General features: G+C 32.7%; 1 long non-coding RNA gene and 1 other non-coding gene across 2 annotated transcripts in view; one reads left to right on the top strand and one right to left on the bottom strand.

Annotated features, from left to right (window-relative positions):
• LOC129748803 (uncharacterized) overlaps positions 1 to 23,144 on the bottom strand; it is a 224,559-nt gene that overhangs the window by 87,775 nt on the left and 113,640 nt on the right. The gene's annotated exons all lie outside the window — the stretch shown is intronic.
• On the top strand, positions 22,563 to 22,635 carry Trnar-ccu (transfer RNA arginine (anticodon CCU)). Its single transcript has one exon. It is a non-coding gene; the product is annotated as a tRNA-Arg (tRNA).

The following is a 23,144-nucleotide window of genomic DNA, read 5'->3' on the forward strand; positions in this document are numbered from 1 at the left end:
TTCTACATGAACCAAAACTATAAAAATAAACTTTGGGAATCATTTGGAAAATCAATTGAACATAGTTTCAGACTCTATACGAGCTTACGAACGAAGATATAGGGCCATTTTAACCCCTAGTTCCCCTATATTTTGTAAACAACCCAGAAAAAACTGTTTTTTACTTGAAAATTTTGAACAAAAGCAGACCTATCTTGTGGATTTTTTCCCCTAAGAATCGATTGAAGGCTAGTTTAGCCGCCGCACGCTTTGGAAAATGGAGTTATGAAGGATTTACCTTCATTTCTCCTTTATTTTTCAATTATTTGAGAAAAAAACATGCATCAATTGACCCCTATCTTGAGTGATTTTTTCCAAAAAGTCGAATGAAGGCTGAGCCACCACACGCATTGTAAAATGGAGTTATGGTCGTTTTACTCTCAATTTTCCAACAGTGGAATATAATTCAGAAAAATCTTTTTTGAACTGTCAGATTTTGGAGCAAATTAGACACATTAGATAGTTTTTTCCCTACATTCCCTACATAGTCAATTCCCCTACATTTTTTCAATATTTCAGAAAAAGCACGTTCTGACTTGAAAATTTTGAAACAAATGAGACTTATCTTGCGTGATTTTTTTTCGAGCAATCGAGTGAAGGCTGTTTAAGCCCCCGCACGCATCGTTAAATGGAGTTATGGCTGATTTTACCCTCGATTACCCTATTTTTTCAATAAATTATGTAAACAGTAAGTTCGGATTTGAATATTTTGAACCTAATAAGACGTATTTTGTGTGATTTTTTTCAACGATTTGAATGAAAGATATTTGAGCCACCGCACGCATTGGAAAGCGGAGTTATGGCTATTCTCCCCTCCATTCCCCAACATTCTTTAAATAAAATTAATGCAGTGAGTGATATAAAATAAACTTATTTAAACCAACTTTTAGAAGTATAATTTTTTTAGGAAAAACTGTCCAAAAACGGTTATCACTATTAGCGAGAGTTCACGAACCGTCAACAACTTCAACCCACACAATTAACATCGCAGACATTCCCGTCGAAGAAATCGAAAAGTGGTACGACAAATAGACAGAAGGAGCCTGCTCATCAATTGGCTCATGACATGACAGACAGGAACTCGACAGCCTCCGAAATTGATAGCACGTGTTTTCCGATTCCGTTTGCAGCAGAAGAAGACGGCAACATCAACATTCTCAACTACGCCGTGACATCCGATCTGTTCCGTTCCTTTTTCGATTCGATCCGATCCGAGATCCACCTGTCTTGCCATTTTCCGCAAAACACACCGGAGGGCATCTATTTTGTGACGTCCTTTGGGAAATCTCTCGATCCAAGTTCTAAAACCTTGGGCCGCCGCCAGGTAGGAAAGGTAAAAGCGAAATGAACATCGTCAATTTTCCACCATTTTCTCCACAGCTTTCTTGTTGTCGGCTGCAGAAGAAAGATTGAAAGGCCGGGCTCGGTCTATTCATTGGGTTGTTTTTTTTTTTGCTCTCGTTTCTCACACAGTGCATCATTTGGAGAAACGTGTTCCGAAGAATCGTGTCGTTTCAAACCACACGGGAACGGATGCGGAAATGACTTTCCACTTTTCCTACGGAATGTTGCAACGGCTTTCAGTGTAGAACGGTTTTTCGCATCCTTCCACCTGTGGGAATTCCAACGAAATGATATGCATAAATTTGCACCATTTTGGTGATTGCTTTTTCCGAGAAATGCATCGACTGGTAATTTATTTTATTTTTTCATTCGAGTCCTTTAAAAGACAGAGAAGAAAAAATTATTGTCCATTATTGTCACCGACAACTTCGCCTCGCCGCCTGTCGGAGCATCTAAACAACTTGAAAATTCGCAGTTTTACGACTCCACAGCATCCCATCAACAAACATTACATCTGGCCATGTGTAAAGTTTGCTGACTCGAGAAAATGTTCCCCGCACGTAACATTGCTTTATTTTTGTTTTTCTTTTTTACAAGTCGGAAAGCGAGTTTGTTCAAATTTGTCCACCGAAAAAACAACACACCCAACAACAACCATGAATTTGTCCTCAAGCTAGATCTTCTATTTTTTCCTCGATTGCCCTCAAAAGTATCCGAAAGAACCCGAACCAACGTCCCTTTTTTCTACTTCCGTTTGGGATGAGCAAGGATAGTCCGAAACCTCGACCGTGTTAGCGGACTTTGGCTGCTGCTACAGGAGAATCTTGAATAAGAATCTACAAACAGAGCTGTGTGTGGAACCCGACGAAATAATGGTAGCTTACACCAGGCAACAAACAAGGATGCGGAGGAGGGCGAAAAAACGTGAAAAAAAATCTAGTGTGAAAAGATGTGATTGTTTAGATTATACGTTTGGTGCTCTGTGGCAAGTGCTATATTATTCCACCCACTCGGCTTCTAAACATACACACTCACACTTACTTACTCAGGTGCACAAACATTGCACTTAGGTGGATACATTAGTGCTAAGGTGTCCCATTTGGGGAATTCAAATATTCTGGTTCAAATTCCTGGATTTGCTAAGATTTTCTTTTACTTAATTTGGAAACTGAAAACACCAAAACATCACGTTTTTCCTATCCTTTTCTGATGAATATTGCATCTCGCCTTACAAACGTTAATCCCGATTACCAGGAGCAGTTTTGTTACTAAGAATTCCTAGATCTAATATTATGCGGGTGCCCGATTCACATCATCTTGAGGTGTTCATTTCACCCCTTCTCAGAATTTTTATGGAAAAACTGGGTTTCTTATACATTAAAGTAAAAATCGAGGTGAATTTTGAGTTATTATGCTTACGCAGTAAAGAATTTAATCGAGCATCAAATCAAAGGTTACATTGGAAATCGTCAGACACATGCTAACCGCCGCTATAGCTGGATATCAAGATGAACTCTTTTTGAGAGCTTCTCCTTCCAATCTTGATCCACGGTAGAAGCGGTTGTCTAGCTTAGTTTGAGTAGAGACCGGCAACTGACCGTAAACTAAACAACCTCCCTTAAAGTGCTAAAATGCTCTTCCAGCACTTTTCAGCTCACTCATGCTGACTGCAGCGTAGCACAATATCACGAAAGTAAAGCTCTCGGCGGTCAGCGTCATCCTAGATCCGCTTCGGGCTAATCCTCCAGCTGGACTGGACTACTTCTCCTCAGCACTGACCAAACTCGGAAGCTCTCCTCCCATTCGTCAGTAAAGGATTCACGCTACCATCTGCATCGTAACTCGAGAGAGTATCGAGAGTAACCCCCTCGGAAACCGCCTTTATGTGTTCGAACTTCAGTGGCACCGCTGGATGTTTTCTGCGCTGGTTGGCTCCTGTGGCTGACGAACTCCTCTGCTTTGGGCGCTGGTACTCTTGCTTACCACAAGTCTTGAGAGCACCTTTCTTCCAATACACACGTAATTGGGCCCATAACCTGATTAAATGAGATATTCAACGGAGGTTGAAATAGAATTACCGTTTAGTTGATATCTCTACAATAGCGATTGTTAATTCCACCAGCGATCTTCAATACGCTAATTGCCAATCGTGTGTTTCGCGGTATTTTTTCGAATTATTTATATTAAAAACCTGAACACCGCTAATTTCGTAGGTGTGTATATGTACAGAATGATGCTTCTGTTTGGATTTTGACATTAAATCAAAATGGCGTCCTAGCAAGAGGGGCTACGAATCAGAATTTTGTACATGCGTCGTGACAATCCAAACTACACACACGCAAAAATAGCAAAATTGATAAAATTTGCCAAATCAACCGAAACTCAAGTAATAAAACTGTTCGTTAAACGTTTGTCGACGACTACCCAGTGAATATTTTGGTCTGTATATTTCAGTTGATTCTTAGATATACACACTTTTGTACAATCTGAAAAAGTTCTATAGAATATTCTATATGAGCCTGTTCGTACCAAAGTGGAGGCAATACACGGACCGAATTTTGCTCACCTCGAAAATATAAAACTTTGTATTGCGTTTTCAACAATTTGATAGCAACTTTGCTTTGCACAAAATCTCAGGATTGTACAACTAACATCTTTCTATTCCTGTTTTACAATTTTATTACAATTTCCTCTTGCAAGTAGCCTGAGGTTTGTACAACTTTCTTATCCATTTAATACAATTTTTTGCTACTGTATCCCAAAGCAATTATATTTTTTCCTTATTGGGATTCTACTATGAATCGCCGTGAACATAAATACAATAGAATTTAATGTTCACTGCGAAAAAAATGGACCATATACAACTCTAGGTGTCTCTTTTCCCTCAGTCTCGAACTCACAATGTTCCGATCCTTGCCCTTCGATATTTCCTCGGCGCCATTTCATGTTGATACAAACAAGAAAATTTGTTCATGTACAGTTTAGAGATCCGTTTAAAAATCAGTGGATCGTATAAAATACCACTCACTGCATCATTTCGGGCTCCAAATCCATTTATGGAAGCCGTTTTTTTATATACAACTTTAACCTATCTCATAGACGATTCTATTACAATCAATGTATTCAGCGCTGTGCGATATTAGGTAGTTATTTATTGTACTGTTAAACGATTCGACAATCTGCAATACATAGATGCCATGGGACACTTCGTGGGAAAACAGTGGATCTTTTTCTGTCGGAGATGTCTTCGAAGCAGCATCTGATTTTATGGAATCGTTTATCACAGGACCGGATGTTTTGAAGCGTCGCCTGTGTTTTTGCAAACGTCACAGTATGTGACACTTTTTCTATTTTTTAAATTTTTTTTCTTAAATAACCTTCCAAAGCTGTTCGCCAAATTTCCGTACAAATCTATTTTTGATAAATTTGACCTATAGTTTACGTACGTTTTCTGGCCGCAAATATTGACCGATTTCGATGAATTTTAATTCATCGTATAAATAATTTATTCTAGTTTCTCAAAGTTTGAAAAATGACATAAAAAATGTGAATTTCATTACAATATACTGAACAACTGAGATTTTTGAGGAACCAACTATGTTCTACGAAAATAGTAAAAAAGCTAACGAAAAAAAAAAATTTGAATTTAGAGTATTGGTTCATTGGTAAGCGAGATACAGCAATGCAAAGCCAAAATTGTTTAACTTTTTTTAAGTAAGATTTTTTTCTACCGGAAGTTCCGGGATAGCGGCCAAAACTTCCTTTGGACCACCAAAAACTTATACATTCATGGATAGATTTATTCATGACAATTCCAAATATTATAAAATCATCGCAATATTTGGAACCTGGGAATTTTTTTTTTTATCTGACGGGTTTGCGCCGGGGGTCTTCAGATTTTCCCCAAAATTGAAAATTTGGTTCATTTTTGCGACTTAAAAACACATGTATTTTTTCAGATTTCTAACATTTTTATTTTTTGAGTTAGCTTCGGTTAGATTTTTTTGTAAATTAAAAATAACCATTTTTCAAAGCTACATAACTCTGTTGTTTCTCAACGGAAATTATAAAATAGCACATCAAAATGCATTGAAATTTTATCAGCTTTCCAAATAGAATAGTTGAAAAAAATTAAATAATGACCTTCAACATGAAAAGTTGTAAATAAACTTTAAATGGCGTCTAAAAGTACCGTCTGCACCACCGAATATTTTGCAAAAAATACCATTGTATAGCTCAATTCATGATGCAACTTTCATCTGAAGACACCAAAGTGGGCCATTAACACCTTGAAGAGTTATGAAAGAAATAATGACAATAAGTCTCTTTTTTTGCATCGAAAACAAACAATGGTCGAACAACTGCACTCACATATGGAGATAGCAAGCACTTTTAACAACATGGAAACAAAAGAACTTATCAAAGCTGGTAAAAAAACACTATTTTTTCGTCCTTTTCGGACTGCCCCTACTCGCATAACAGTCCCATATGAATTTTCATCATTTTAGGTCAACATAAGGCTTCAACATAAAAGACTAAAAAAAGAGGTTTTGTTCTAGAAATTTCGAAAAAAAATATCAATTCGTGGCTGTCCTATATGAAATATACCTGAATAACAGTCCCATATGTGAAATACCACGGATTTGGTTACTTTTCAATGCTTCTTTCGGCGAAATAGTCTTTGGTTTATTGCTTTGAATCATTTAAACATTTTTTTTAACTCACTTGATGTCGAATGATGCACACTAGTTTTCGAAGGCAGGTCTGACTTTCTTAGGAATGACTTCCTGATCGAAAAACTATCGGATGCAATCAAAAATCGTAAAAATATTCAACTTACAATGTGGAATTCATGATATTTTTTTGCAAAAGTATGTTTCTTTTTCTGACAATTGCATTTAGAAGTTCAAAAATGATCAAATTTAAGTCTTAGAAAGTAGCTTGGTGAGAAAAATATATTTTGTATGGGACTATTATGCTAGTAGATTCGAAAAAGGTTTCAAATATGGTCGATTAACAGTCCCATAATGAATAAAAATGGTGCTCTCGACCTTACCAATAACCCAATTTCGAAAATTTCAGACCTAACAATTTATTATGACAACCTAGAAACGATTTTCGTTTATGCTGAAAGTGGTGGTCACAATTTAAAAATATATTCCAAAACAAAAAATGCTGATTGTCTCGCTTGCTTATTTTTGTATATGGGACTGTTATGAAAGAAGGGGCTGTAGATTGTTGCAGCTTTACTGACTTCATGTTATATCCAAAAATCTAATAACGTATTCGTTTATACCCAGTTTTGCACCAGGTCACAACAAGTTATGCACATTTTACTGTCATTTTTAGAAGTTTATGCGCTAAGTTTTGCATCCGTAATTCCTCAGATTTGATTTAAAATGGACGGTGGAACACTGAAGATTCGTGTGTGAGCGATCGAGGTAGCAAAACACTGACGACGAATTATGTTCGTTCTAGTATGGTAAACCTCAAAACTGGGCGAATGTAGAAAACGAATACGGTAAGAGTATCATATTTTCATCATTTTACAGCCTGGGCTGGCCATACTGAGCTCTTTGATTATTTCTACAACATTTGTGCCTCTTTCTCATACTTTTTTGATCCATGGAAAAGGATTTTGGTGTCCAGTACTTAGCTCCCGATATAAAAACTATGAAAAGCACGTCTATAATCCATTTTTTTAATATCATTTTTGTGATCCCAAACACAGGGACTGAACCTTCTACTATTGGCATTGATTATGCTTCACAATGATCTTTGATCGAAAAATTATAAAGTTCTATAGTATATGACCAGGTTGTAAAAGCAACATTCCCATTATTAGTTATATCACATAAACAATACGATACTGAGAATTTTGGTTAAAATTTAAAGTCAGTTTTGCTGCAAACACTCTACAAAGCACGATAAAGAAGTGTTTTTTACCTGCTTTGAAGTTCTTTTGTTTCCATGTTGTAAGAAGTGCGTGCTACCTCCATATGTGAGTACAGTTTTTCGACCATTGCACACTGGTACAGAACATCAATCTAGCGGAACTAAATTAATAGCACCCAGGGATGAAAAGATAGACTTTTGGTGTCTTCGACAACAATGCATAGTTTTACAAGGCGCATACTTTGAAATAAAATACAGAGTCAAGGGGTCCACCAATAGCAAGATAAAAATGCTAACTTTTTTGTTAAGCATTTTAGAGCTTTAGTTTCTTCTACAAAGTTGTTTATCTTAACAAAATACATAACTTTGCTGAACAAGTCATAGTTCTACAATTTTATTCTAAGGAGTTACAATGAAATTAAGAAAAATACCTTGAAAAAACAGTTTTTTAAATCTGAAACGTTGTAGGTAAGACAAAACAATTTTCAGTCTTCGAAACAAAGTTGTAAAATGTTAAGTTCTACAATCGCTTAGTACATTATGATGTGTTTTGAAATTGCTGAAGCGCTGCAGATAGCATTTAGTGTAATATATTAACGATTTTCAAAGCAAAGTGGTTCGAATTGCGCAAATTTTCGCACCATCAGCCAATGTGGATTTTATTTTTGGTATTAAGAGGAATCATTACCATATAAAACTAGCGTGGAACTCGGTGGAACTTGAAGCAATTTTAAGATTAAAAATCTAGTATTTTGTTCACAAATATCACTTTTTTTAGACACTTTATTAGTTTCTTAGTTTCTTTGATGCAATTTACTTGCAGAATTTGAGAAAAAGAAATATTTAGATGATTTAACCGGTTTTCCGTTTCAAATTTATCAATAGAATCTTTTCTAGTACATCATTATATAAATGATAACTGTACCAAAACGTGAAAGTGATTTAATTCCAAAAGTAAACTAGCTTTCAGCTTTCAGTAGCTGGTGGCAGGCCAATTTTGGCTCTATTTAACGATAAAAACACTTTTGAGATAATAAGCCTTTATATTAATTTTTCATGTTTGTAAGCGTTCCTAAAACAATAGTAATATACTGCCTTTACAATTTAGATGCAGTTAAACGGCATCTAACGGTTTATAAATTTCACACAATTTTCAATCGTACATGTTTTGTGATGGATTTACAAGTGCCATAAAAAGAGAATTAAAAACAATTTTATATGTGACGAACTTTTATTTATGTACAGAGTTGACTTCATAAAGGTGGTTTTTAAGGATGATAGTTTTCTCTTTCTAATTACATATTTCAGAGTTGATCCAGACTTTATAATTATGTTAAAACTAACTAGAATTGGTCAATATTTGTGATTTGTTTTTTGTATTCTTAACTTTTGGTTTTCTAGACAATTTGGAAGTTATAAATTGGAAAACTTAAATATTTGAATTATTCAAAAATGTTATAATTTGGATATTAGGAAACTTGTTTTTTTAACATTTTTGAGATAAAACTTCTTCGAAACTTGAGCCCGGAATGGTTTTTTATAAATTTTTTATAAACTTTATATAATTACAATGGAAATTTTAAAACAAGTGGATGTTCGAAATTTTTAATTAGAAAGTTTGACTGTTTGAAAAATAAAACATGAAAATTCAAAAATCAAAAGCTGGAAAACTGAATCATTTTATGATTTCAGACCCAAGATATTTCGAATGTTTGCATTTGATATCCAATATTTGGAAATTTGAAAATAGTTTACTCTAAAAAATTTTAAAATTTAGGAAAAGACTTAATTAAACTTGATAAACTTTGAAACTGGAACAATCAATATGCAAGAAAAATAAGGAAATTTCATACATTTCTTATACTAAATGGAGTTTTGAAATATTCAAATTTGTAATATGAATATTGGAATATTGAACTCGTTGATCGATATTTTTTAAAAGTTTGGTACGTTCGAAATGGAAAAAAAAACTAAAAATAGGTTGAGGTTAGGTTTCATGATTTCTTCTTTGATCAAGTATTGAGTAAATTTTATGTAACACATTTGTCTTTTTCAATATTTTTAAATTGAATACTTTTTTATCAGAATATAACGCATTACCCCAAACATTAGCGTGAGATTTGTGGAGATATGGCATATAACCGGTCTCCGTAAAACAAATCATCACAGGTACTGCACTTCCTTTCCTCCATCGTTTTTTATTATCGATCACAAGATGGTAAAATTGAAATAACATTTTTAAGGTTCTTTAAGCAATAATATTATTTGTTGTATTGATTCGAATTCAGATGGTTCCACAATGGATGAATAAAAAGAGATTAATTATGTCGTTTTGCAAATTAGTTAATGTTATAAGATCCAGTTTGAGGGAAATAAGAAACTTTCATTGAGGTTTTATTATTTCGCAGTTTCGATTTTTAATCGTTCTTACGTACTGTTAAGCCACTTGAAATACTATTGAAAAATCACTATCATCATTTAAACATGAAATCAGTAATTCTTTATTTTAATGTTTTTTCCTTGAAAAATTAGTTCAAAAGGGTTATTTTAACATTTTAAGAAAATATATAATTCTTAAAATAATAGTCTCATCTTGTCTTAACTAATGTAGACGATTGACTAGGAACCGTGGGAGTGCAAGAGAAGAAAATAAAAGTTTTCACTGATTTGTAGTGAGAGAAAATTAGAGATGTTTTCGGAAATTTCCGTTGCAGAAAAATTACTAAATGAAGTACATATAAATTGATAAGATAACCAAGGATACATTAGTTTTCTTCATCATGTTTTATTATTCCAGATTAAATATGTTTTCAGTAAACTTAACTTACTATTGATTTACTATTGATGAGAAAGACTTCCAAAATATGAGGCAAAGAAAAGCGTAGAATCAAAGAGTTTTCAGAAAGGCAATATTCATAGAAAAACAATTTGGAAAAATTTGTGTCATTTTAAGTTACTTTCCGTCTTCAACCAATGAAGCTTTCGCAAACTCTTTGGTTCAACAGGGCTCATGTTTAGGAAAAAGATCTAGTTTATCAAGGAAGAAATTTGGATGGTATTGATTTGCCTTCAGTATTTTACTCGATCCATTTTAATTGGACGTTTATCAAATGCCTCAGAGAAATAGGAGTTTCCTTAAGAAATGTCTAGGAGCATAGGAGGTGTAGGAAACCCACGATCGCACCATTTACCAAAATGGATCCTGATCTCTACCTTTCACCAACTTACACAACCCCTTCCTTGGATAACTGAATATGGATTCGCAGACGTATAGACGGTTTCCATTGTTTGTAATACTAGCTTATAACTGGTTCTGATTATTCAATTTTTTTTGGAGTGCAGTAGCGAGAGGTTGCTAGTTGAACTTAAAGATTATCTTACTAACAATCCTTCCTTTTTCCCCATTGACTTCTAGGACGTGGCCGGCGCCGTTATTAATCATATAAAAAAGGGAGAGCATCAGTTTTGTACAATGAGAATGACTGCTAATCCCAAGCACCATTCTTTTGGACTTTGTGCAAAATTGATGGCCTCGATCAATCACGGAGTAGCAACCATTATTGGCGATGTGGAACATGTTCTGCTTAGCCACGCCAGCGATCATGGAATTCGAAATGTATAGTTTGAAAACAAATGTAAAAAAATACGAAGTTCCCCTTAAATCAATTTGAAAAAAAAAACTGTAAATTAAGCATTTCGAGTTCAATGATTTAAGGTGGATATGAGTAGTCAACCAAGCTAAGCTAAGCTAAGCTAAAAACACTTTTGAGATAATAAATTTTCGTTGGATTACAAACTCAATTTGAGTAAAGGATCTATGACCATTTTGAAACCAGAGCTGTCAACACGTTGATATACACCATTTACTCCTGACCGAAGCAAATGTTGTAAAAACAAGTGTCTAAAAAAGTGATATTTGATACTAGATTTTGAATCCTCAAACTGCTTCGAGTTCCACCAAGTTCCACGCTAGTTTTATATGGTAATGATTCCTTTTAATACCAAAAATAAAATCCACAATGGCTGATGGTGCGAAAATCTTCGTAATTTGATAAACTTCTCTTTGAAAATCGTTCATATATTTCACTAAATGCTTTCTGCAGCGCTTCAGCAATATCAAAACACATCGTAATGTACTGAAAGATTGTAGATCTTAACTTTTTTCAACTTTGTTTCGAAGACTGAAAATGGTTTTGCCTTACCTACAACGATCCAGATTTGAAAAACTGTTTTTTCAAGGTTTTATTTTTAATTTCATTGTAACTCCTTAGAATGAAGTTGTAGAACTTTGACTTGTTCAGCAAAGTTATGTATTTTGTTAAGATAAACAACTTTGTAGAAGAAACTAAAGCTCTAAAATGCTTGACAAAAAAGTTAGCATTTTTATCTTGCTATTGGCGGACCCCTCGACTTTATATTTTATTTCAAAGTATGCGCCTTATAAAATTATGCAATATTGTCGAAGACACCATAAGTCTATCTTTTCATCCATGGGCGCTATTAATTTAGTTCCGCTAGATTGATGTTCTATACCAGTGTGCATTGTTTGTTTTCGATGCAAAAAAAGAGATTTATTGCCATTATTTCTTTCATAACTCTTCAAGGTGTTAATGGCCCACTTTGGTGTCTTCAGATGAAAGTTGCATCATAAATCGAGCTATACAATGGTATTTTTTGCAAAATATTCAGTGGTGCAGACGGTACTTTTAGACGCCATTTAAAGTTTATTTACAACTTTTCATGTTGAAGGTCATTATTTAATTTTTTTCAACTATTCTATTTGGAAAGCTGATAAAATTTTAACGCATTTTGATGTGCTATTTTATAATTTCCGTTGAGAAACAACAGAGTTATGTAGCTTTGAAAAATGGTTATTTTTAATTTACAAAAAAATCTAACCGAAGCTAACTCAAAAAATAAAAATGTTAGAAATCTGAAAAAATACATGTGTTTTTAAGTCGCAAAAATGAACCAAATTTTCAATTTTGGGGAAAATCTGAAGACCCCCGGCGCAAATTGTCAGATAATAAAAAAAAATCCCCACCTGTCACAAGTTATAAGCATTCTAGAAAGAGCTCTTTTTCGGGACTTTTTTCATTCGGAATCAGCTACTGGGGATCTCGTAAAATATTTCGACTTATTTTTTCGATATTGAGAAACTAGAATAAATTATATATACAATGAATTAAAATTCATCGAAATCGGTCAATATTTGCGGCCAGGGGAACTTACGCAAATTCTCGGGCATATAGACCCGAAGAGCCTAATTACGGATTTTTTTGAGGGAGCACTTCCGGTGGTCACAGAAAGTTGCCTGGTACTACAGATTGTGTATTTCGTGATTTCCCAGGAAGGTTTTCAAAATCATATTTTTGCGATTTTTTCTCGAAAAGTTATGATGATTTGAATGTGCGCTTCGGGTCGTATTGACCCGAACGACTTTGGGAGGTTGACTTTGCTTACGAAATCTGCTGACTTGAATAAAAAAAAATTGAACTGAGAATTGAAAGTCAAAATTATCACATGTCTTTCCATATCGAAATTTTATCAAGTTGATTTGATTTTCAAATAAAATTTCTTGTTAAAATGACGAGTACTAAATCAGAGCGCTGAGGTTCATTTTGATTTTCGGATCAAAATTCCGCGAACCCTTAATGTGAATATACAGATGATAATCTGAAAACAAAAATTATTGTTTAACCAAGTGATAATACATTTGAAATCTTAATAAGAATATGAACTTTGAATCTAAGTCCTATAGCTAAATTTTTGAAACTATGAACAACAGATTGTGAGTTCAAGTTCTGTTGGTTGGCCGTTGTATCTTTTTCATGTAATTTGATCTTTTCATATTTGAAAAATTGTCAAATTTAATTTTTTAAAAGGGTTTTATACTTAAAATCTAAATATCTAGGTTAAATCTGAGTCCATAATTGAATCAAGGATCTTACATAGATTGAAAATCTGTTTCTGTTTCATTTAGGTTGATTATTGAATCAGTTACTAAACATTTATTTTACTCAGAACTTATCAATTTTGGCAACTCCACATGCCAAAACTAGAGTTGGTAGAGAAATTCAGATTTGAATTCAGAACCCAAAAATCTTTCAAAATCAATTATTAAAGCAAAGGCAAAAAATGCTGTTCCCTTGTTCATTTTGTTCAGTTCATGGTATGAATCCGATTCTATCTTTGGATTTGAATTTTTTCTGCTACATTTTTTGCAATTAGATGAAAATGTATCGAGATTTAATAATTTATTTCTAATTTTCGAAAAATGATATTCATTCTAGTCTAAGGCTGACAGATTGCAAATCTGTCTGGCTTACATATATGTCTAAAATTGCAGGATTTTAGAAAGTTTTATGACAATACAATATTACAATTGGAAAAAAGTTGAACAAATACTGCGTTAAAGGTTTCAAAAATACAAAAATCTATGAAAAAGTATCTCTAGCGCACCACACACTAATTTCGAAAATCAAGAGAAAAAATCTCCTTGCTTTAAAAAAATGGAAAAAAAATTCACCCAGCTGTGACAGAAAAAAACCAAAAAACAACGTGCACACAATTGTTGATTCAGGAAGTGCAGAACAAGGAAAGATTTTGCCACGATTCCAGGCACCACTTTGTAGCACACAACAACATGATTGTAGTTCGTTGTTTCGGTTCAAAAATCTGGCAAAAGTTCCTGGGCTCCATTTCAGAAGCCAACAGGAATGTTATCTTGTATTGTTGTAGGTATGATGACTTTGCACTGTCGCTTGTTGTTGATTTGTCAGGTAGTTAGACGACATCTTCCATGAACTCCCCCACACTATGGAAAGAAGAGGTTAAAAAAAAGCTAGCCACAAACATTTACAAAAGTTGTTGGTAGCACTTTTCGTTTGTTGAGATTGTGTTAGAGGTTTTTTTTGTGTTAGAGGTTATTTCTTTTCTTTTTTTAAAGCTCAACTTGGCACCGGGTTGTTGTTTCCAAATGTGGTCAAACATGGTGGACTTTCAGAAGTTTCAGGACATAAACCGAATGCAAACTTTCATGAATATGAAGTGTGTTTGCACGACGGATCAGAGTTTTGTCGAGGTTGAAATGGCATATGTAATTTGAAAAAGTGTAGAACGTCAGTTTTCATATTTCAAGAAATTTAACCTCTGATAAGATTAACTTATTATAAAGTCGAAATCACTTCAAGAAAAAACAAAAATCTTCAAGCTAAAAATATCTGTTATGATGATTTAAAGAGGCCATATAATTTCCTATACCTTCCTAGAAAGACCTCCTCGCAGAAAAAAAACCTTAAAACCCTAGATCAACATTACAGCTGTAGGCATCTCCGACAGACAAAACTTCCCCCAAGAGGGCTTCCAATTGGATAAATTCAAATTAGTGCCCTCAACAAAAAAAAAATCTTCTCTTTTAAAACAATCCTCAATTTTGGCGGATCAACTTGGGCAGGCGTGCGAAAAGTTCAAACTCAATAACCGTAAAATTTCGTCCCGGCAAGTAGAGGGAAAATTAAATTTCCCCGGGTGCCACTTTCCCTTTTACTCACTTTTCCTCTCCAGCCAGCCGCAACCAAACACAAAAGAAGGAAGCTTTCGGGTAATTAATTTAATATCTGCCAAATTGTATCACCATTGCGAGAGTTGGCCAACCGCCCACATCTGCCAAACAAGACAGCAGCGGGGGTGTAAATGGGGCCGCCAAATTTGCTGCCGGCTGCCATCTTTCATGGCACTGCGTCAAAACGTGAAAAGTGACAAACATTTGCCCACAGTTAATTAGCGAGCAACGCTTCTCCTTTTCGGTTCCGTAAATTCAAGAATTAAAAAAAAAATGGGCCATGCTGGACTACCGAAGTTTGAATGCCAGATGACGTTAAGTAGATGCAGTGTATTAAGTTTTTTTTCTTCAAAAAATAGTGGTTTGAAATTACATCACTTACTTTAAAAATGACGACACATGTACAATAAGGCTAATAATTTTTGCCCGGGTTTACTAGAGCCGACTATATTTTGTTTTCGAATGGGTTTTGTGAGTTTACTTGAGAAAAAAATAGTCAAAGCTTACTATGTATGCTAAACTCCCATTATGGGTTGAAAAATAGATATGAAATAGAATGAAAAAAAAATGGGACAATGCTGGACTACCGAAGTTTGAATGCCAGATGACGTTGAGTAGACGCAGAGTATTAAGTTTTTATATTGATATAAAAAAAATGGTTTGAAATTGCAACACGAAGTTTTAAAATGACAAAATACAAAAAAACTGATTATTTTCTGATTTATCTGAAATTTTCGATTTTATCCGGGTTTTCCTGGATTTTTGTTACAAAATTTGGAAAATGTTCGGTCCGGCTGGGTTGTCCGGATTTCATTGAAAATAGCCCATATTTTTGCCCGGTTTTATTAGCCTTAATCGCCGAATCAAACAAATAAAATCAAATTGTGTTCTTATTTTTTTTTTATTTATGCACCCAAAGCGAAATTATTTAAACAAGCTTTATAAAAAAAATTATGAAACGTTCAATGGAAGCCTAAAATACGATCTAAAACCTACTGATAAGTTTCGATGAAAAAAATGTTTTTTCTAAGTTTTTTGTCTTGATTTTTGTTGAGTAATTTTTGGGTTTTTATCAAATTTCTCGGATTTTGACCGACAATTTTGAAATCAAAAGCCCAGATTTTGTCAGGTTTTAAGACAAAATAGCCTAGGAATAGTATTTGTCCGGCCCGGGTACGTGCTAAAAATTTGTGGCAAACTTAGGTTGAAATCACTTCCATTGAGACGTTGAGTTAAGTTTTTTCATATTCCAAAATACAAATTGATAATTTTAACATTTTAAGTTTAAAATTGGTGGTTCATACTAATTTTTCTGCAAATCAAAAGATTAAACTTGGATCACTAAACTCAGTTTACTTGAGCCTACTATATTTTGTTTAAGAATTGGTTCTGTGAGCATATTTTGAAGAAAAAAAAAATGCTGAAAGTCTCCTTTTCATGAATTTTCATCCTTGCCTGGAATATAGATAAAGTATTGTTGGGTAAAAGTACGACCTTAGTGTTATCCTATTTTTAGAAAACTTTGCAGTTGTTTTTCCAAAAAAAAAAAACCCAAAACAGCATTTGATTTCTTATACTTTTATGTCTCTTATAAAAAAAATTCGAAGATAATCGATCGACGCATTTGATAGCAGTAGTGAAAATGTGAATATTACATCATTCATGCAAAAAAGCTACTTTACCTCATTTTTCGAATTATTTTCAACTTCTACGAATAAAAATTATGTCTGAATGTAGGCAGTCCAAATCTAAATCAATCCACGTCAGAGTTTTGAATTTTACTGTTCTCGGTTTAGGATAATCTCAAAATGTACTTTTACCCGACTCCTACTTTTAACCCACCTTACTCTATATTTAGGAACACGTTAAAAAACAACCACGAAATTATTCAGACAATCTGGGAGTTTAAGTCTAGAATGTTTATCATGTTCCGAAAAGAAGAAGAGAAAAATTATTAAATCAAGACTGTATTCCTAAATTTCGATGCCTTTTGTCGAGTTTAATCTATTGAAGTGACGGTAAAAATGGTAACAGTAATTTTTTTCTTTTTTTTTTTTTAGTTTTGTCTATTTATTTATTTTAAGATTCAGATCCAAAGTGGAAATCGGATTTTTATCATTAACTGAACAAATTATACAAGGAAACATCATTTTTTATGCCATTGTTTTAATAATTTATGTTGGAAGATTTTGGGGTTCTGAATTCATATCATTCGTTAGAACTTGTCTACCACCTCTAGTTTTGCTGATATGATGTCTCAAAATTTCAAAATAAATTAATAAGATAAGTTTCGAGTAAAATCGATTTTGATTGCTGATAAATTAATAAACCTACATGGAACAGAAACAGATTTTGAATCTATTTATCATTCTGAATTCAATCAAGGATTTATATTTAGCCTAGATATTAAAGTTTCAGATATAGAACTCTTTTAAAAAAAATTAAATTGTACATTTTCTTTAAATTAAAAAAAAAACAAATTACACGAAAAAGTTACATAGACTCACCGGCAGGACTTGAACCTACAATTTTCACTGATTACAAATGTTTCTGTCATCATTCAGGAATGTCTTAGTGTATATGATATTGGAAATTTTGATTCATTTAGGAAAATTGTTGAACAGTGTAAAAATACTTGACCAATGCTTTGAGGAATATTTTCGATTTTTTTTGGATTCAAAATTTCTCTAAATTCCAATATTTTGCAGAATTAATAAAAATTGACAAAATGAAAATTTCAATAACTTTTTTCTTAGAAGTCAAAATAACTCGCGATCTTCGAAAAGTTGATCGTTGAGTTAATTTTTTAATCTTTGTTATGTTCTATAGTTTTACCAAAAAAAAGTGCACAAATTAATTTAATGAATGTTATTAAATAATACTTGTAAATGTTTACATACTTTAAGAAGTTATCTTGAAAACAACAAATGATCTTGAAAAACTTTTTGATTTTATTTGAAAATCGTTTATGGGTGGGATTACCATTCGCAATCCTAATAATGCATCCTAAAACTATTTGAAGATTTCGAATTGTCGCCTTGAAATTGTTCAAAAATACTTAGTTTTTTGGCTTGTACTTTTTTTTTGGATTTTGGACTTGGAAGACAATTTAACTTTTGGGACTTCATGCTTCAAGGCATTATAGAAAAAATGCAATCATAAACAGAAAAGTGCCATTCTAGCTGCCAGTAGCATAAACCTGATAGTAAATTTGTTATTTCCATTAAAATTGTATTTATTTGAATGCTAAAAAAAAAATTCCATAGGGTCCGGGAACTCAATAATAGGATGTTCTTTTTAATTTAAAAATTAACAATTTTGAGTTAATATTTCATTCAAAATAATTGACGATTGATTTGAAATACATATTTATTCAAAATTTGCTATACAAACTGAAAATCGAAGGTCTAGTCGAAAATTTCACCAAAATTGAAAAACTATTGAATTATTCAACAAGAATTAAAAGGGAAATATTGAAACAGTATGTGATGAAGATTTTTTTTTTAAATTTAAATTTAAAACTAAAAACCAGTTCAGATGTCAAAAGAATCACTCTGCAGTTTTATCACACTTCATCTTTAATGAATAATGAATAAACTACTTATTTTTTCGCTTTCTTTGCTAGTTGATCCATTATTTTATCATTTCAAATTAATGTTTAACTATAGATTTAGTTCAAAATTGATTAAAAACAACAAACTACAAAACTTTCCTTGCTTTAAAATTCAGTTAAAAATTTCAAAGCTGTTATTCCGAATAGAAATGGAAAATAGTATGGAAAATCTTTTGATAGTTAGAATTTTAAACTCATATTTGAAATTTTTAATTTCAAGTCAGCAGCTTTCATAACAGTTCGTGTACAAAATGCTCCACAAATTAAATGGTCGAAGTTTGAACGACTGAACTTAAATTAAAATTATATTTAATCACGTTTCGAATCGTGAATTTTCTCTTAGAAAAAAAAATATTATTTTTGGACTTGAAAGAATTTATTAAAAACAAACAAATGATGATTGAGTTGAATTTGATAAAATAGTAAAATGTGTATTCAATTTTATTTCAAGAGTGAATAAGGTAAGAGATGAAATTCTTCTTAATATTCAAATTCTTCCAGTAATAAAAATTAAAGCTACAAAAGTTTGATTTTTTTTTGTCATAATCGAATCGAAAATAAATAAAATATTTTTTTAGTAAATATTCCAACGCCGTCAATTGAAATATCGGGGCCTTGAAACGATAAAAGGTAGAAACTTAGTTTTTCTTGTTAACCCTTTACTGCATGGACTGTTTTTCTAGCATTACTGAAGGAATTTGTTGAAGTCCGCAAACGGATTTGATTTTTAATTTTAATAATTCCCTTAACTAAAATCAGTAAATATTTCTTTAAAAATTCGTTAAAAATCCATTATTTTACAGAACAGGGAAAAATAAACAAATTGAAAATCTATTACTTTTTCCTCAGCAGTCAATGTTACTTGAGGTCTTGGAGAAAGTTGATATAAACTTTTATTTTATTTTTATGTTCTTAGAGTTTCCTCACAAAAGTGAAGAATTTCCTTAAAAAATGTTTACCTATTTTCAAAAGTTTCAAGGCATCCAAATTAATCAAAATTCTCGCTCTTAAATTCTTTGCACCTCAGAAAAATGTGAAATTTGTGGCCTTGTGTAATTTTTCAAAACCCTTGTGGAATTAATGAACTAGAAACACAAAATAAAATGGAAACTAAAATTGTTTTTTAAAGGAATTCTCATATCTGCCTGAAATTCGGATGATAAAATTGTAAAAATAAAAACAATTTTTTTATTATAAAAGTATTCCATGAACTTAATTGGATACTCTTTCCATTAAAAACCAATTTAGAAGCCAAGGTAGGATTTTTGTGTATCAAGATTTGAATTTCAATACAAAGAGTTTATCAAATTGCGAATCAGAATTGACAATAAAAAAAAATAGTTTTCAATTGAGCCAATTTTTTGACATATTTAAACATAATTTAGGATAAACTTATTTCACGTTACTACAGTAAGTTCATTTTTTGAAATGAAAATTTTACTTGAAAAAAAAACTCCATGGAGGGGAAGGTTAAACCCCATTAAATTTTGCAAAATGACCACTAGAATTTTAATAACTTTAACTCACAGGAGAAATCTGATTTTTGGTTCTAACCAGCGCTTAAAAGTTAATATGGAATAGTTAAATTCTTGGTACCTCGAAAAAACTAATTTTGTAGACATATGGAATTTCTTATGAGTATGTGATTAATGAGATAATTTTTTTTAACAAATTTAGCGTACAATAATTAAGTTTTTGAGACTTTTTTTTATCACCTTTAAGGCGCCATTGGTAATTAATTTATTTTTTATGATAATTAATGTTATTCAAAGAAAGACTATTCTTTAAAAATTATCAATTCAACGACTTAAAAAAATATCGAAAGACACATTTTACGCGGTTGTACCGTTCACAAGTGATTTTTATCCGTTCTCACATAAAAAAATCTCAAAATCGTCAATAATTTCGATAATTCAAATAACAAAAATGTATCCAAAAAAAGGGTAAAAATTTTTATTGATGGATTTGTTAACTTTGACAACTTCTGCAAAATCATTCATTGAAAATATATGCATTGATTTTTTCGCAATTTGCAGAACATGTTTGGAAGCCAACAACGACAGCTTTATGGTGTAGAAGAACAGATTTCTTTATTTTTAATGGATTTTTTTTGTTGTGAATTCTTCATACCTCAAGGTTTTAAGGATACTGGAGTTGTTCTAAAATGCGATAAAAACAGCCACAAATGAGTTAATTCACGTCACAAAAAAACTTTTATCTTTACGAGCTTCTACATTTTGTAACAAAAATATTAATGATCTTCTTTGAAAATAACAAGACGTTTCTGAAAAACCAGATTTTATAAAAATCGGTTGAAATTCAGTTGAGTTACATCAGCGTGAATGAGTGAATTCACGTCATAAAATTTGATATTCTCAGGGATTTCTAAGGGAAACATGCTCTCAAAGCTATCTTAAATCTGCAGATAGGATCTACAATCGGATTTTTATAAATCTGTGTCAGCACACAAAATTTTGGAAATATTTACAGATTTCAGAGATTTTTTAAATTATCTACTTTATTCCAAGACTATAAATTTTATGTCAGCATAAATTATGGATTTCAAACTTTGGTTTTGAAAAAATATGCTAAGATTGGTAATGATAATTGATTTTTCTAAAGTGTAAATAAAAAAAAGACTAATTATTCGTGATTTTTTAAAACAAATTTTGGCTGTTCCCGTTACAGAATTTCTGGGTGGAATCACAGAATGTCAGATTTTTTTTGCAAAAACACAAAAAAAAATTGTCAATCCTGTTTATAAATCTGTTATGTTTAAAGTCACAACTTTAAAAAGACATACCTTTATTTGTTCAATCAGAAAACTACATATATCAAATTGTTGGTTTATCAATTTCCTAACAACTTGATCGAAGACATTGATGTTTAATTTAATTTGCGACCGTTTTTCTGCGATTTTTTTTTTCATTCTACATTAAATTGAAAAAGTTCTTTGAAATAACAGGTTACCTCATCCGTCACATTGGTTGACAGTTTTCCAGAATGATGACGTAGTTGTTATGAATAATAGCGAGCATTGTACTGAATTCATTAGTTTTTCCCTTAAAAAATATTTTAATGCCAGCCACTTGTTCGAAACTATCCTCAAATTAGCAAATTTGGCTTTCCAGATTTATGAGCTTCTTATAAAAATACGGTTTGGTTTCGGTTCTGCATGAAATGCGAATTTACCGCGGAAATATCCAAAATTTCGTGAAAATTGTAATAACTGAAAACTATTTCCAAGCATATTGTGAGCTTAAACTTGAAAAATATTGGAAGAGGACACATGAAACAGTCCTAATCTATTATTTAACACGCAAGTTTCGAGCTCGTTAACAGTAAAATTGGTTAATCATCTTTTCTCGTAAATTTTTCTTTTTCGTGACTTGGAATGATTCTAAGCTTTTTTTCCAATATGTTTCATACTAAAATCAATTGTTTTATCACGAACTTTAGTTTCATTACACAGATTACTGACTTTTCTTAATGCATATTACGAAAAACAAAGATTTAAGTTTGTTTCCTATGTAATCTATGAAAAATCTCATAACAACTACGACATCCTGCTTGGCATGGGCTAATTTCACGCTCGATGTACGGTACTCTATAATGAATATACTCTGGTAAACTGGTTGACTTCTAGAATGAAACCAGCTCTGAGAAGTTTCGGAAAAGGGAATTAACATCACGGTGGTATGTGTCGTAAGTTTTTGATTTTAATCACAAATTTATGCAAAGTATCACCTTTGATTACAATCATTATTTATCAATTAAAACTTGTTTGAATTCAACCATGAAAAACAGAATCAACTAGAATAGGTATTCCTATTCCAACCATAAAGTTAAAACGTCAGAGAGTCTCAATCACTGTGTAGTTGAACGAAATGTGACTAATCGGCGGCGCACTTCTAGTCGGTCGCGACTAGAAAACGGATGATGAAAATAGAACTAATAAGTAAGTCCCCCCTGTCTGTCGCTATATGAGAAAATCGCGTACTACTGGGTTAAACCGGTGTATTTATTTTTCTTTCGTTAGTCACTAAGTAGCTGCCAACGTCCCGAATGAATTGTGTGCTGTTAAACTTAAACCTAGCCAGCATCTACGCCCCAGTGGCCTAATGGATAAGGCATCGGCCTCCTAAGCCGAGGATTGTGGGTTCGAGTCCCACCTGGGGTAAGAGCATCGTTTATTTTGTATGTATATTATTATTTCCCGTAGGTGGTTACACTTACTGATTGTGTTAAGTTTCAAAAACTTTTAAAACAGAGTTTAAGAGATTTTTAACAATGATTCGAATTGTAATAAAACATTGAATAGTTAAAACCCAATTTGGTGAAATTGAATGTTCAAATCTGATCCATGACAACTTCCCCCCGGACGTCGGTGTCAACATACGAGGGCATCTCTAAACCTCCCCGAATGTTCACACAGCAGTGAGGCATCAAATGTGAGCAAACTAACAACGAATCTCGTTCTCTTTGGGGCAGAAGACAGCTGCTGAAAAAATTATTCACGCGTCAATCTCGACGGCTGAAACAACAGAAGCGATTCGTGTGCCGAGAGGAAGGACAACTCCCACATAAAACATTTTCACCACAGAGGCAGCCCCTACGTCGTCATATCATGAACATGGAAAAGGGAGGGGGTGGGGAGAGATGGCATTCGGAAACAGGAACGAATTCCAA

The sequence above is a fragment of the Uranotaenia lowii genome, chromosome 2 (assembly GCF_029784155.1).
Source record: "Uranotaenia lowii strain MFRU-FL chromosome 2, ASM2978415v1, whole genome shotgun sequence".
Taxonomy (NCBI): Eukaryota; Metazoa; Arthropoda; class Insecta; order Diptera; family Culicidae; genus Uranotaenia; species Uranotaenia lowii.